The following is a 16,621-nucleotide window of genomic DNA, read 5'->3' as shown; positions in this document are numbered from 1 at the left end:
CATCAAAAACAACATCCCTGAAGATATACACTCGCCCTATTGAAATATCAAGGCATTAAAAACCTTTGTGAAGATTGCTATATCCAAGCAAAGTGCATTGCTTCGAACGGAGTTGAAGTTTGTGCTTGTTATAGGGTCGGAGGTTAGGCCAACAAGCACACCCAAAAATCCTAAGTGAGGAATAATTGGGTTTTTCATGGAACAATCGCTCAAGAGGAGTTTCAAATTTGATAACTTTGCTAGGAAGGCGATTGATCAAATAAGTAGCAGCAATAAACGCTTCATCCCAAAACTTTAAGGGCATTGAGGCTTGGGCAAGAAGAGAGCCTACTTCGACGATATGTCGATGTTTTCTTTCTGCTGATCCGTCTTGGCATGGGGACAAGAAACATGATGAGATATTCCTATCTTAGTGAAGAAGGAGTTGAGTTTTTCATACTCCCCTCCCCAATCCGTCTGAAGAGCAAGAATTTTGCAATTAAGTTGTCGTTCAACAAGGTGCTAAAAGTCATGAAATTTTTGAAAAACTTCAGACTTGTGTTTGATCAAATAGATCCATGTGAATTTACTGAAATCATCGATGAAACTCACATAGTATTTTTTCTGCCTACTGTTTCAACAGCAGGGCCCCAAACATCAGAGAAAATAAGTTCTAAAGGAAACTTGGATTCACTTATTGATTTCGGATAAGGTAACTGGTGAATTTTACCCTTTTGACAGGCGTCACATACAAACTCATTATTGGAAAAACTAGCACAAGGGAGTTTATTTTGACTAAGAACTCTCCTGACAATGAGAGGAGATGGATGACGTAAACGTCGGTGCCATTTATCCGAAGATATTTTGGTGGCACTGAGCACCTGCTTCTGGACGTTGGATCCCTTGTGCTTGACGGGGTATAGACCACATATACCCCTGCCTCGAAGAAGTACTTCCTCGTTCCTCGTTCCTTAACAAAAAAAGAATGAGCATGAATTTCAACAAACGTATCATTGTCAAGTGCAAGGCGACTACCAGAGATTAGGCTATTGCTAGCTTCTGGAACATGAAGGATGTTATTTAGATAAAGATCACGATCAGAGATACGAATAGTTGAGTGACCAACATGTTCTATAGCCATACCTGACCCACTAGCAGTGTGGATTTGCTCGTTCCCAGTATAGCGGTCGCAGACGGTCAACTTCTCAAGGTCACCTGTGATGTGATCGGTGGCGCCGCTGTCAAGGTACCAGTCGGTATCCACCCCGTACTGAGGTGGTGCCAGGTTTGCCGTCCTCTCTTCTCCTCCTTGGTAGGCTTCATCACAGCGTTTCCAGTACTTCCACGCTGGATGGCCCAGTTTGCCACAGATCTGGCACTGGATCCTAGGTGCACTGGATCCTAGGTGCAGGGGCATTGTTGTTGTAGTTACCACCACCACCGTTGTTGTTGTAGTGGCCGCCTCCTCCTTGTCCACCGCGACCGCCAGACTTGATGTAGGGGCGGCCACGGTCACCACCGTTGTTGCCGTTGCCTCCACGGCCACGGCCACGGTCACCACGCCCGCGGCCTCTGGTGGCAGCATTGGCAGAGGATTGCGACACTCCGCCGCGGAGCTTCATCCGCGTCTCGAAGCTGATGAGCTGAGAGAACAGCTCAGGGATGGTGATCGGCTCCACTCTGGAGCACATGGCAGAGACCACAGGATCAAATTCCTCGTCCAGGCCAACGAGGATGTGGGAGATGATGTCATCATCGTCAATCTTCTTCCCTGCAGCGATGAGTTCATCACACAGAGACTTGACCTTCCCGACGTAGTCAGTGATGGAGGAGCTCCCCTTCTGCAGATTGGCAAGGGTGATGCGCACATTGACTGTCTGGGCACGAGTATGAGACGCAAGCATCTCTCCAATCGTGTTCCAGAGCTCTGCCGACGTATGACAGGTAGCGACCTGCACTAGTAGAAAACATGGCTTTGGTTGGGGCCTGGCCAGCCCATTAGTCCCGGTTCTTACACGAACCGGGACTCATGGCGGCATACGTCCTGGTTCGTGCGCCCAGGGGGCCGGCCGGGCCTCGGGAAGCATTTGTCCCGGTTCATGTGGACCCATTTGTCCTGGTTCTAGGTACGAACCGGGACCAATGGTCCTTGCTCCTGGCGCACAGCCATTGGTCCCGGTTCGTGCCTAGAACCGGGACAGAAAGGTAGCCTTTAGTCCCGGTTCGAGCCACGAACCGGGACCAATGAGGTGGCTATATATACCCCCTTGCCGGCGGGCAGAACACTCCACACTGCTCTGTTTTTTGTGGCTAGCGAGGGGAGAGCTTTGTGGAGCTCTAGATCACCTCCTATGCAAATGAGGTGTTCGATGAAATGCCCGAGCCACTAGTTAAGTTGTCTCCTCTCGAAACTCGACCTCCGAGCTCCATTTTCCCTGAGATTTGTCTAGGTTTAGCGGTCCATCACGTCCCGTGCTCGTCTTCACCGCCGTCGATCGCCCGCGCCGATCTCGTCGCCGGCACCACCGTGGTGAGCCTCTTGTTCTTATCTTCTTTCTGAAAGAAAAAATATTCTTACTTTAGATAGATACTTGTCTAATTTTCTTACTTTTATTATTGCTTTTTATTATATAGTGCGATGGTTTTGGTATCCGTCCCGTCGGCCCTCGTCCTGTCTATGATTCGGACGTGGTATATATTATCTTTTTATAACTATTTGGTTCATTTATTGTTTATGACAATTATGCCGACCAATGTGACATAGATATTATTATGTAGGAGGTAGTTGAACCGGAAATTCCAACCGACCCTATTGTCGAGAGGTTAAATTTAGTTGAAGAAGAAAACAATTACTTGAAGGAAAAAAATTGAGGAGGAGAAGATGATATTGGAGTTGCATGTTGCGGATGTCGTCGATAATCACAAGATCAAGATGGATGCAATGCGGTTGAATATTAGAAAATATGCCATTCATACCGAGGCTTGGTATCATTATGTCGTTGGATCAATTGTTACCTTGTTTGTGATTATGATCGCATTTGTTGTTGCATTGAAAAGTTTTACATAGTTTCAATGTATGGTTTAACTAGATGCTCTGGAGAGCTATATGTTGTTCAATGAGAACTATGTATGTACTTTGTTTTTAATGTGATGATGAACTTCTATTAATTTGGCCACTTATCTATCCATGTGAATCTGTAATGGTTTTTGACACACATAATTATATAATGCACGCAGATGAACCGACAATGATGTACGGTGACAGACACACCTCCGAGTACATTAAGGGCCTGCAAAATTTTCTCAAAGTGGCTGAGGCAAACAAGCAGAATGATTTTATGTGTTGTCCATGCCTTAATTGTGGGAATACGAAGTCTTACTCTGACCGGAAAATCCTTCACACCCACCTGCTTTATAATGGTTTCATGCCACACTATAATGTTTGGACGAAGCACGGAGAAATAGGGGTTATGATGGAAGACAGCAAGAAGAAGAGGACGATGACAACTATGTGCCCCCTGAATACGGTGATGCTACAACGAGGGAAGCTGCTGAAGATCAAGAGGAACCAGACGATATGCCCGATGATGATGAGTTTTCGTCCTAAACCCTGATACTTCGAAAGAGATTGTCCATTTTGTACACGAAGTGCATCCAGTTTTTCCTGTAACCCTCTCAACTTTTTACCACATGCTATGTGGGTGAAATGATGATACCATGCCAACTTTCAACCTTTTCAGAGTTCATTTGTAGTGCTTTTCAATTTCAGGGTCATTTAGCTCAAAAAATCAGTAAATGCATGAAAATAACAAATGAAGTCAGAAAGGGTTGAAAATTGATGATGTGGCTTTGAATGGTGCATTTTGAACACACAAAAAGTCTGGAGTTCAAATAAGTTCAAAAAAATGAAATCCCTTTGTAACAGATGAGTTTTCGTCCGAAACACTGATACTTCGAAAGAGATTGTCCATTTTGTACACGAAGTGCATCTTGTTTTTCCCGTAACCCTCTCAACTTTTTACCACATGCTATGTGGGTGAAATGATAATACCATGCCAACTTTCAACCTTTTCAGAGTTCATTTGTAGTGCTTTTCAATTTCAGGGTCATTTGTAGTGCTTTTCAGACATGTCTGAAGATTATGAAAAGTCTGGAGTTCAAATAAGCTCAAAGAATGAACTAATATAAAAAAGAATGAACTAATAGAAAAAAAGAAGTAATAGCTAATATAATGAACTAAAAATAATCAATTAAAATATTCTGTTATGATCAACTAAAACTAAACTATAATATTCTTCAATAGCAAAAAGAAAATCAACTAAGAAACTTTTATAAAACTCTAATAGCAAAAGGAATCAACTAAAACCTTTTATAAACCTCTAGTATTTTATAAACTAAAATTATATAAAAATTTATGCAACTAAAATTATCAAAGTATTTTCTGTTCAAAACATTAAAAGGCAAAAAGAATTTTGATAAAATCAATAAAAAAAAGTAAAAAAGAAAAGAAAATAAATAAGTAGAAACAAAATAAACTTTAATGAAACTCTAATAGAAAAAAGAATGAACTAGAAAGCTTTAATGAAACTCTAATAGCAAAAGGAATCAACTAAAAAGTTTTATAAACCTCTAGTCTTATTGAAACTAAAATTATATAAAATTTATGCAACTAAAATTATCAAAGTATTTTCTGTTCAAAACATTATAAGAAAAAACAAAATAAAATAAATAAGTAGAAACAAAATAAACTTTAATAAATAAGTAGAAACAAAATAAACTTTAATAAATAAGTAGAAACAAAATAAAATAAAATAGCAACAGTAAGTATTTTGTTGTAAGTAGAAACAAAATAAAATAAATAAAGCAACAAAGAAAACAAAAAAGAAGTGCCACCTACTAGGCCACCACGGCGTGAATACGACTAGAAACCCAACCATGGGCCAGGATTCAGGCCCGCAATAGGCCTAGTAGGCCCACAGGCACATAGTGACAAGTTAGGCCCGAAAGCCTGCAGTTGAGAGGAGCTCGAGAGGGTGGGCACAGCAGCGCTTATAAACCACTCTCGAGCTCTCTCAGCTAGCGAGGTGGGACTAAAATTTTGGCCGTGACGTAGGCAACACAAGGCCTTTGGGGTGCATTGGTACTGGTTCGTGGCACCAACCGGGACCAATGCCCCCCTTTAGTCCCGGTTGGTGCCACCAACCGGGACCAAAGGCCTCTGCTTCCCGCCCTTTGGGCTGCTGAAAAAAGGCCTTTGGTCCCGGTTGGTGGCACCAACCGGGACTAAAGGGGGTCTTTGGTCCCGGTTGGTGTTATGAACCGGGACCAAAGGCCTGGGTATATAAGTAGCACTTAGGAAAATTTGACGAATTCATCGCAACCCCCCCCCCCGCCCGACGACGCTGAGCTCATCGACGCCGCCAGCCTGCCCCGATCGACGCGGTCCGCCGCCCAGACGCCGTCCGCGCACCCCCGTTGTGGCGCCCTGCCCCCTCGCCGCCCGCGCCCCACGCCGCCCGACGCTGTTGCCGCGCGCCACCCCGCGCCATCACCGTCACCTCCTCACGCCGCCCCGACACCGTCGCCGCCCTGCGGCACCGCTGCCCCGACGCCGTCGCCGTGCCACCCCACGGTCAGGCGGCCTTCTGATGTTTTTTTCATATATGTGATGATGTTGATATGATGTTTTTTTTCATATCATGTTCATATGATCTTTTTTGTGCATATGATGTTTTTTCATATATGTATTAATTATTATTTTTAGGTTGTTAATTAGTAGATATCGATTTTAGGTTAGTGCATTTTAGGTTAGTGTAGAGGAAAAAGTAAAATAAGGAAAAGGAAGAAAAGAGGAAGAAGGAAGAAGGAACAAGAAGAAGAAAAAGAAGGAGTGGAAAAAGGAAAATAAGAAGAGGAAGAAGGAGAAGAATAAAGGAAAAGAAGAAAGGAGAAGAAGAGGAGAGGAGAAATAAATAAGAAGGGAAAAAAAGAAGAAAAAAGAGGAGAAGAAGAAAGGAAACTATTCCTTTCTTCTTCTTCTCCTCTTTTTTTTTCTTTTTTTCTTCTTCGATCTTCTCTATTCCTTTCTTCTTCTCCTCTTTTTTCTTCTTCAATCTTTTTTCTTCGAGGGACACCGAGGGTTCGAGGGTCGAGGAACGCCAAGGGGTCGAGGGTTCGAGGGTCATCAAGGGGCCTAGGGTTCGAGGGTCGAGGAACGCCGAGGGTTCGAGGGTCGAGGAACGCCAAGGGGTCGAGGGCTCGAGGGTCGAGGGTCAAGGATCGCTGAGGGGTCGAGGGTCGAGGATCAAGGAGGGGTCGAGAGGTTGCCTAGCTAGTGTCAAAGTATTGAAGAATTCCATGGCTTCATCATTAGCCGGTAACCGGGGCATGATGGTACGAAGTTTTCCAAAGTTATTTTGGAAGGGAGTCCCGGATAGGATAATTCGTCTTTTTGTACGAATTTCAGCAAAGGCCTTCCAAATAGCGATATTCGGAAGGCTCTTGCTGAACTTTGTACCAAAAAGCGAATTATCCTATCTGGGACTCCATTCCAAAATAACTTTAGAGAGCTTCGTACCATCATGCGCCTGTTACTTTTGCCTAATGATGAAGACATGGTTTTGTTGAATCCTTTGACACTAGACAAACATGACATGAGGGGGTCGAGGGTCGGGAAATAGGGTACGTCGTGGGTCGTGGATCTCTGAGCGGTCGAGGGTCGAGGGTCTGGCAATGTGCACAAGTTGATCCAAACCCTAGAAGCGTTGCCGAGGCCACCCAAATTTACCAAGTTAAAGGAGCGTTGTCGCCGAGGCCAACCCGAACCCTTGAAGCGTTGCTGAGGCCACCCCAAACCCTAGAGAAGCGTCGAGGCCACTAATATGATTCCTTGTTGTGATTAGCTAGCTAGGTCTATGTTTGCCACTAATATATCCATATGTCATGTTTGTATAATAATTTCCATGTTGTAATATTTGCAGAAACTATGGAGCACGGCTGAGACGAGGAAGCAGAAGAGGTGTTGGGGGACATAATTGCAGTCGGAGGTGATGTCATGGCGTATCTCAATGAAACCGATGGTCTGGAAGGAGAGGGTGAAGCAGGCTACGATTATCAAACAATGGAGGAGGAAGGACATGATTATTATGGCTCCGATGACCGAATGCCGGTGCAAGAAGGAGACCGTGATGACGGCTCCGGTGACCGAACAGAGTCTGGCCAGGTACATATATTAATTAAGCTTGTGCTGACTAGCTAATTGATGCATTCATTGTTTTGGTATGTACACATATTAACTCTCGTCTTTCTTCTTTTTTCTAGCCCTCCGGATCGAGCACAACTTCGGTAAAGAAACGAGGCCCGAAGAAAAAGTCGCGCTCGGATGAAAGGTTCACGATCACAGCAATCGCGCGCGATGGCCAACCGATTGAACCCATCCGGACCAAGGAAGCATTTTCTTCTCAGTGCGGGGTTCTTGTTAGGGACAAGATCCCGATCAGCATCCACCAATGGTATAAGCCTAAGAAGGAAGACCCTGAGGTGCCTTATGTCAACGATATGCAGAAAGATGATCCTTGGACCGCGCTGAAGGCAAATTTCACCCTACCGCCAGAGGAGGATCCGGAGAAGCCAGTTAAAGAGGCATTGATCAAGTCTCATGCTCTTAAGAAGATGGCAGATCTATTCAGGAGGTGGAAGACTGAGCTGAAAACAACGTTTGTCGACAAAGAAAAGACACCAAAATTAACCGGCTGGTATGAGAAGATCAGAGAATACCGGGACGCATTTGTGGCCCACAAGACATCGGAGAAGAGTAAGAAGATGTCAGCGATAAACAAGATAAATGCTACGAAGAAGGAACATCACCATCCCACGGGGTCAGGTGGCTACCTCAAAGCCCGGCCGTTGTGGGCCAAGGCTGAGAATGACCTGCTTGATAAAGGGGTCGAACCAGAGACATTGAACTGGCCAGACCGTTGCCAGACTTGGTTCTTCGGGGTTGGTGGAAACTTGGACCCTATATCAGGGAAGTGCGTTTGGACGAACGAGCATATGCGAATACCTGTCACAAAGCTTCAGGACTATATCACTGCAGCGCAGCAAGGGACGTTCGTTCCAAACAGAGAGAACGGCGAGCTCACAATGGCCCTCGGGAATCCTGAGCACCCTGGATGGACACGAGGCACGCCAGGCTCCGTTCCGTGGAGGGCTGGGTTTCCGGACACAGGCGGTTACAAATGCCAGGAGAGGAGGAGGAAAGTGGAGCATACCCAACTGCAGAAGCTGCACGCAAGGGTACAAGCGCTAGAGGAACGAGAAGCAGTTCACAGCAAGCGACCTGCCGAAGCTACCCCGCCATCTCAGCGGAGAAGCAGCGTGGCTTCCACCGAGCTGCTTTAGCTAGAGCCTATCTTCACGGCTCCTGCTAGCTACCCCGTGGATGCTATCACGGAGTCTCAACATTGCCACCTTATGACGCAATGTCAGAACTTCAAAGTCAAGGCGGCTGTCGGCTCCGTTCGACCTCCTGAACCCGGCGCAACTTTTCACTGCCGTCCAATTCCAGAAGGATATGCTAGGGTGACGGTGGAAGAAATAACGGAGGGATTTGAGGACCTCGAGCTTGACCACCCTACCGGTGAAGGGGAGACTCGGCTGGGTTCTGCAGACTCCATGCCTATGGCGGAAGGAGCTCATCAACCTTCCGAATTGGACGCCTCCACCTCCTCCTCCTCCGGCGAGTCAGGGCACTCCGCCTCCTCCTCCAGCGAGTGATCAGGGCACTCCGCCTCCTTCTCCGCCGCGTGGCGGCACTTCGCCTCCTTCTCCGCCTGCGCCGGCGTGCCCGAACAGCCAGCCTCCTCCTTCTCCGCCTCATTAGCAAGGGCGGAAGAGACCCGCCGCCGCTCCGGCTGCTCCGGTGCGTCGTAGTCCTTCTCCTCCGCCTCGTAAGCAAGGAAAGAAGACAGCCGCAGCCGCTCCGTCTGCTCCGGCGTCTAGCAGTACAGCCAAAGGCAGGAGGCAATACAGATTCGGTCCATCTCTCAAGCCTCTAGAGAAGTTACCATACGAGAGGATCGTGGAGGAAAACGCGAAGATCGTGGAAGGCGAAGTGAGGGACTTCTTTGAAGGGGTAAAAGCAAAGAAACATCCACCTCCGGAGGAGAAGATAGATCCGGTGAAAGCAAAACGCACTATCGATGCCCTGAAGAAACCACCAAAGTCTCCGCCGAAAAACAACTATGAGCGCATTACTGAAAAGGTATATATCGAAGCGGAGCGGTCGGGAAGTACTATCAGTGATCGAAGGTTAGCAGAATGACGAGCTGGGAAAAAATTGCCCAGCTCGGTGAACATGCGAACCAATCGTGCCCCCCGCTCAAGGTGTCTAGCGATATCGTCGCTAATCATCTGGAGATTTTGCCCAATACCAATCTTGGAGATTACCTGCCCGACGATGTACATTATGATTTCTTGGAGGTGGACGAACACAAATACCATTACGGGAAGCCTCTCGTCAAAGATGAAAAAACTCTAACAACGATGATGCGAAGATTCCATGATTGGTACATGAAAACCTGCAGAGAGTCTGGGGAGATGGATTCTTTGACACTGAGAGTTAAAGAGGAGCACGACCTCGTTGGAATTGATCTGTTGTCTATTCCATTTGAGGAGTTCTTCCAGTTTTTCAATCAAAAGGCCCTCGATAAATTAACGGTCACTTGCTACTGTCTGTAAGTACTACTTCTGTCATTAAGTCTCTATATATATCTCAGCTCTTTCATTGCATGTATTTATAATTATCCTCACTATATTATGCATATTGAAGATCGTCGAATGCAGAAAAGCAGAAATCTATGACATTGGGTTCATTAACACAAATCTCGTAGATGAATTTTCGGTTAAATTTCAAGCCAAAGAAACCGAGGCCAACTTGCTCAAATCGTTGCTAATAAATCAAAACAGAGATAAAATACTCTTTCCTTACAACTTCGAGTGAGTGTTAATGTCTTGTGCTTATTCGTTTTCCCTTATTACTCGAGGTTATATATAGTAATGTGATTGATGAGTTATGCATGCGTGCGCAACTTCCACTATATTCTCCTAGAGATTAAGCTTGAGCAGGGACTAGTAACCGTCTTAGACTCGAGACGAAAAGATCCCGAGACCTATGCGGACATGACTAAAATTCTCAAGAAGTAAGTTCAATTGATCATTATCGCACCATATCATCAAGTTTTTGTTCATTTCCTGATATCAAGTAATTGTTTTCTTTGTCTCGCGGGGTTTGGAAAGTATTCACCGCACAAGCTCCAGGACTGCTGGGGGAGCTGCAATTTACATACCCAAAAGTAAGTACTACTAGCTAGCTAGTTCCGCGCATCTCCCGTTGATTCTAGCTACTTTCATCAATGCCATTTATAATGCTTCATTATCGGTTTGATTGACCTCTATTTCTCGTAAAGTGCTTATGGCAGGAACAAGGGAATGATTACTGTGGATACTACGTCTACGAGTTCATCTACAACGCGACGACCAAGAATAAGCGGGGCTACTCTAAAAGACAATATGATGTGCGTAAGCAATAATATTCACAATTTCTTTTTATTACACCATCATTTCTGTTGAGTTTCATTCATATATATGTATTAACCCCCTTCTTCAAATTAGACATGGCAGATGCGGAATGAACTCCTACCACAAGATCGCATGAAAGAAATTCAAGAGGAATTGGCGGGATTCTTTCTTAACAACGTCATCAGTAAAGCTGGAGAATACCATGTGGAAGCTGAGTTCATATATAATTAGGGGATTATATTGTAAGAGATCATAATATTGTATATATGTAGCCAGTAGCGTTGGATAGATATACGAAAACTTGTTGTTCGACCAATCTCTCGGAGAAGGAGAGGTCGATCACTTCTCTCTGTATATATATATGCTCATGACGATCTTTTATACTTAATGGTTCCCTTCATTTGCTTACTAGCTAGCGTGTCGAGTCCTCTCTATACGTATAGTACGTAGCGTCGACCAAGCACGGAGATAAGAGAGGACACTTCTCTCTATTAGCTAGCTAACACAATATATGAAACCCTAAATTAACCCTACAAAACCCCCAAAACCCCCAACCCCCCCCCCCTCCCTTTCAAACAAAAAAACCCCAGCCCCTGAAATGCTGACGCGTGGACGCTTATTGGTCTCGGTTGGTGCTACCAACCGGGACAAAAGGCCCCCCTGCCTGGGCTCGCCGCAGCGGCCACGTGGAGGCCCATCTGTCCCGGTTGGTGTAAGAACCGAGACTAAAGGTATAGGGCTGTAGTACCGACCCTTTAGTCCCGGTTCCTCAACCGGGACAAATGGGCCTTACGAACCGGGACAAATGGCCCTTTTTCTACTAGTGCTGGATGGCCATCTCATGGGGCAGAGTTGTCAGAAGGTAAGAAAAGACTTGCTGATCTTGAGCATACCAGGTCTGGAACTCCGGGTTGGGCTTCTTCGTCTTGGTCTTGCCATCAGACGTGGCCCCTTCAAGGTGCATGGGTGGCACCGGGTGATCGACGTCGAGGTACTGCTCTATGCGGGCTCCTCTGATCACCGACAGAACGGTCGCCCGCCATAGGGCTTGATTGTTCTTGCTGAGCTTCTCGGAGGCGGCGTGAACAAATGAAGAGGATGGGAAGGAATTTGAAGGTGTCGCCATGGATGATCTCGAGAAGTGCTCAAAACTAGGGTTGGCTGCGTTAAGCGTGATGCCTCTTGGCAGGGACGCCTTCATGTTAATATAGGCAGAGAGATTACAAGATATGGCGCAGGTAGTTGGTTGGTTATCAACTTGTCCTCTACTCCAAGCTACACATAAGATAGAGGATATCCTAGCCAACAACCTGCGCCACAATTCACATGGATACAGACGCGTTACATTGTCACGTTACACAACTACGGTCCTATTCTTTTAACATGGCCAACTAGCTAGCTAGCTGCTCGAGTTACGGAGGTATAGCAAGTAGCTAGCGTATTGGTACGTCCGTACGGTGGTGCAGCGCGTGTTGGCTTCCGCTGCTTGTCGGCTGCCTCTCCGGGCATGAACACAACATGCACACATATCATCTCTCTCGGACAGTAGAACAGATCGATGATTGTGGGTTGGTAAGTGTGTGTTTGTTTGTTTGCTATCTTCTCTTTCCAGCCTAATTCGGTCGGTCTCTTTCTCTCTCTCTATACATTGCTGCCGCTAAGCAAGCTGATTAAATTAATCGTTCAATCAGTAGGACTAGTGATTAACTTCCTCTTTGCGACTTGGGTGCGTACTTTAGCTATCTTGTGCCACACATATATTAGTTAAGGATTATTGATTGATCACTTAAAGAATGTACGACACAATATGTATTGGCCGGGGACCAAACCGGACGTGCATGCACAAAACGGTGGTCAAAGCTAGCACTCCATGCATGGATGTATTTGGGGTGGACAGGGAATTAAAGTGAGATACTAGGCCTGAACCTGTACGTGGATCAGTGATTGCGACCGTGGTACATTTACTAAGACCATGTACGGAGTCATTTTTGTCGATGCCATTGCTAGCTTAGGTTCCTTTCAAATACAGTTGTAGTATTAGTGTGGCCGGATGTGTCTTTCTTACCTCAAGCAGTTATCACGAGGTACAGATAGAGGAAAAAGAGCAGTAGTAGAAAGGGATAGCAAGGTAGTCGAGTACACATTCACGCGCTGGCGGTCGCGGTACACGTAAGTGACGTAAGATTAGCGAGGGAAGGGAAGGAGGGCACATGCATGGGTAGCTTCTGGGCATTATGTTTGGTGTAAACGAGGCATGCATGCATACCTGAGAGTGAGAGTGAGAGCAGAAGCCAAGGACCGGAATCCGGAGAGGAGATGATGGACGGCCCGATTCATTCAATTAATAAGGTGGCGGAGGAAGAAGAAAACAAAGGAGAGGAGAGGAGAGATGGATGGACATGGACGACCATCCATGGTGGCCGGCGGGAGTACTAGAGGAAAGGAAAGAGACGAATCTTACTGTTTTGTCAGTGCAACGACCGGAACCTGCTCATCATACCAACCAACCGGGAAGCACAGTACTAGTTCGTCACAGTACCGGCCATCAGGCTGCTACTGCTAGCTAGCTAGCTAGGAGTAGCTACCAGCTAGAGTACACACATAGACACAGTCTCGCCGTCCCTCTGTCGATCTGTCTGTGAGCTTGCTTGCTTCTCTCTCTCTAGGGCTCTCCTCTCATACACAACAACAGGACTTCCACGCACCCGGTGCGTCAACAGGACCGCCGGTAGAGAGAGAGAGGATCAATCGGTCCCAGGCTTCTCTTACATTATCTGTCAGCGACAAAACTGGTAGATACCAAACTCACTGTGCTCTATCATATCTCCTCTCTCTAGGACGGCAGTAGTGAGGCCAACTCCACCGCGTGACCCTAAACGGACGTCCGATTTGACTGGATTTTGTCCCTTTGGGGCGTCAATGGGTTCGCCCGTGTCCGCGTTTGTCCGATGGGTTATGGGTACGCCCAACGCGCCGCAGCATCCCAAAACCTGTCCGGGGTGGACGTGAATAAAAAAATATAAAAATTTAAATAAAATGACTAAAAAGTAAATAAACGCAGTTAAAAAAACATAAAACATATATATAGGGGTTATGGCCACAAAACGGCCCAGTTTCTCAGTCCACTTAAACGGCCCAGTTTCATAATTAACTTAAAACCAAAATAAAAAACGCTTCCGGCGCGTTCCTGCCGCGCCCGTCGATGACGTGGCCGTCGCTGTCTTCACTGGCCGCCGGTGTCGTCGTCGTCGCTGACGAGGTCGACGTAGTCCGGCGGCGTCCATAGGTGGGCCGACAGTCCGTGGTGCACGGGGGCGGCGGGCTGGAAGGTGGCCGGTGCCTGCACCACCTCCTCCCGAGGCGAGGCCTCCCGCTCCGGCGACCGCGGCGGCGTGGGGCACCAGTTCACGGCCCTCAGGGCGGCCGCCATCTGCTCAGCGGAGCACGACCAGCTCCACCCCTGGCCCACCAGGTCAGGGTGGAACGCGGCCACCGGCGGCTCCTCCATCACCTCCTCCTTCGGCACCATCTCCAGCTCGGGGATGGCGACGTCGCCGGCCGCGGAGAGGGCCGTCATCTCCTCAAGGTCCTCCCATTGGCGCTCGTCGTGCGTGTGCATGGAGTCCTCCAGCACACGCGCCATGAGCCGGGCCTCCTCCTCCGCCGTCATGCGAGGAGGTGGGGGTGGCGATGGAGATGGCGACGGCGACGGCGTGGGCGTCAGGCCGCGCACCCGCGTACGCCCGCGCGCCTGGGGAGCCGCACGGGGCTCACGTGGCCGCCGCGGCCCCGTCGACGTGCCGGCGAAGAACGACGCCCGCCGCACGTCGTGCTCATTGCGGAGCCAAGTGTCCCACAATGACGAGTCGGGGGCGTACCTCTCGTCGTAGTAGAGGTCGTCCGGGAGGAGGCGGCGGCGGCGCTGGATCTCCTGGTGGCGCGCACGGCCGCTCTGCAGGACGGGCGGGATCGACACGCGGTCAACCGACAGGTGCCAGTTATTGGGGAGGTGGATGTCGCTCCAGGGCAGCGGCGTCCTCGTCTTCCAATAACGGCGGCAGACGGCCGCCTCGATGTAGTGCCGGTCGCGCTCGCAGGCGGCCGTGGGCGCGATGGAGAACGCGGGCGGCGCAGGGGCCTGACGTGGTGGCGAGGGCGACGCGGGCTCTTCCTTCTTCACCGAGCCGCGGCGGCGTCCCGACGAGGAACCAGCCTCACGGTCGTGCTTGCCTTTGCGGCCGTAGTTCCATAGCCCCATGGCTGCGGGCGACCGGCCGGCGAGTTCTTGGCTAGGGTTTGGGACTGGGGCTGTCGGGTTTCGAGGAGGCCGCGGGTGGCGTTGGGCAGTGTGGACGACGATCGGTCCACGGTTCCCATTTAAGAAGGACCGTGACCCCTTGCCTGGGCGGATGACAGGCAGGGCCTCTCGCGCGTGCGCATTTATGTGGGCGGGTGGGAGGTAGGTGGCTGCCTGCCACGCGGACCCGACGCGAACGAGGCGCGCGTCCGTTTGGTGTCCGCCGTGACCCAAACCCGGCGCAAGTTTGCGCTCGAAATGGGTCGGTCCGAACACAAAACGGACCAGATGGGTCCGGACCGTCGCGCGCTGGGCCGCCTCGTTTGTCCGTTTTATCCCAAACGGCCGGGGCAGACATGATAGGGTCGCGCGGTGGAGTTGGCCTGAGATAGAGCTATCTGTGCGTGTGTACCGGAGAGAGATCAGAACCAGGAGAGAGAGATGAGAGGAGAGAGCGTGCGTGTGTGCTGTGCTGTGCTATGCGGTATAGTGCGGTAGAAGCGAGTGAGCTGTCCACATGCGCTGTCGTGCCAAAGCACAGACCCACGCCTGTTGCATGCACCACACCACACCACCGCCCCGCACCAGCTGCACTGCACCACGCCCGCCCGTAGCCGGTCTAACGGCCTCTTCTCCCGGCCCCCGCGCGCGCTGCTCACTGGAACTGGAACCATCTCCTCCGCCGTAATCATGCTCATCTACCTGGCCACTAGGATTGTGTGTGTACTAGTAGTATATATGCCAGTTTTCCTGGACGAATTTTCGTCTGTGGATCCATGGGATGGAATGCCCCAAAAACAGTTTCCCGCCCGGCCCGGCCCCCCTTGCTTGGTTGCTACTCGTTCATTAGCATGCAATGCAGTTTCCAGAAATATACTAGTAGAAATACTACAGAGTAGAGGGGAATCTGTTTGCGCTATACAGTACCATAGAGTCCGGACACGATCGACGAGCGACGAGTAGTGGCGGGAGAAATGGTGGTGCAGAAATCACGTTCCGAATAAGAAAAGATTGTACCACTCCCCGCACGCACGCACGGTGAAAACTAGACATTTACACGTACGGCAGCAGTGATGCATGTCTCTCTTCTTTTCACAGCACACAGCACGCAGCACACGGCAGCTTCTTGCATGCATGACTCGGATGGATCGGACGGCTCCCATCAATCCGCTACAGCAACGAGCACCCACGACACGTTGGGCCCGGCGTGCCAATCTGCCGACCGATCAACAGCGGATGGCGATGCATCACTTGTCGTTTTCCCTCCAGGGAATTCTCACCTCCACTGCTTCCCTGCATTTTTTGGACCTCTCAACACTGGGTCCCATCCACTAACCAAGAAAAAACAATACTTACTATAGTAAAAAAGAGTTAAATACATCATGGGTGCCTTAACTTATCATGTCCGGTCAGTTTAGTGCCTAATTTGCAAAATACATGAAAGTGGTGCTCTAACTTGTCTGGCTGTGCAAATACGGTACCTCCTACGGTATCCGGGCATACGCCCTGCCCCGCATGGCGAACCAGTATGGTGGCAGCCGCATGTCAGTGACCGGGAGCAATTTTTTTTACAGCCAACCCCCTCATATTTTATTTATTTACACATAATTGTATCACATATAGATGCATATTGATAGGTCCAACCTGTCAGGTTTGGGTCCCACATATCAGCTGCACCAAGCACGGCGGTATGTCCAAATCACAGATATAACACAATTTATAATAATTATACCATATGAAATAATAAATAGAAATAAGAAAGAAAAA

General features: G+C 48.6%; 1 pseudogene; it reads right to left on the bottom strand.

Annotated features, from left to right (window-relative positions):
* Positions 1–1,606: 1,606 nt before the first annotated feature.
* On the bottom strand, positions 1,607–1,745 carry LOC123056318 (uncharacterized; annotated as a pseudogene).
* Between the last annotated feature and the right edge of the window lie 14,876 nt (positions 1,746–16,621).

Source organism: Triticum aestivum, chromosome 2D, assembly GCF_018294505.1.
Source record: "Triticum aestivum cultivar Chinese Spring chromosome 2D, IWGSC CS RefSeq v2.1, whole genome shotgun sequence".
In the NCBI taxonomy this organism is placed as follows: Eukaryota; Viridiplantae; Streptophyta; class Magnoliopsida; order Poales; family Poaceae; genus Triticum; species Triticum aestivum.
This window is presented reverse-complemented; position numbering and strand designations above follow the sequence as displayed.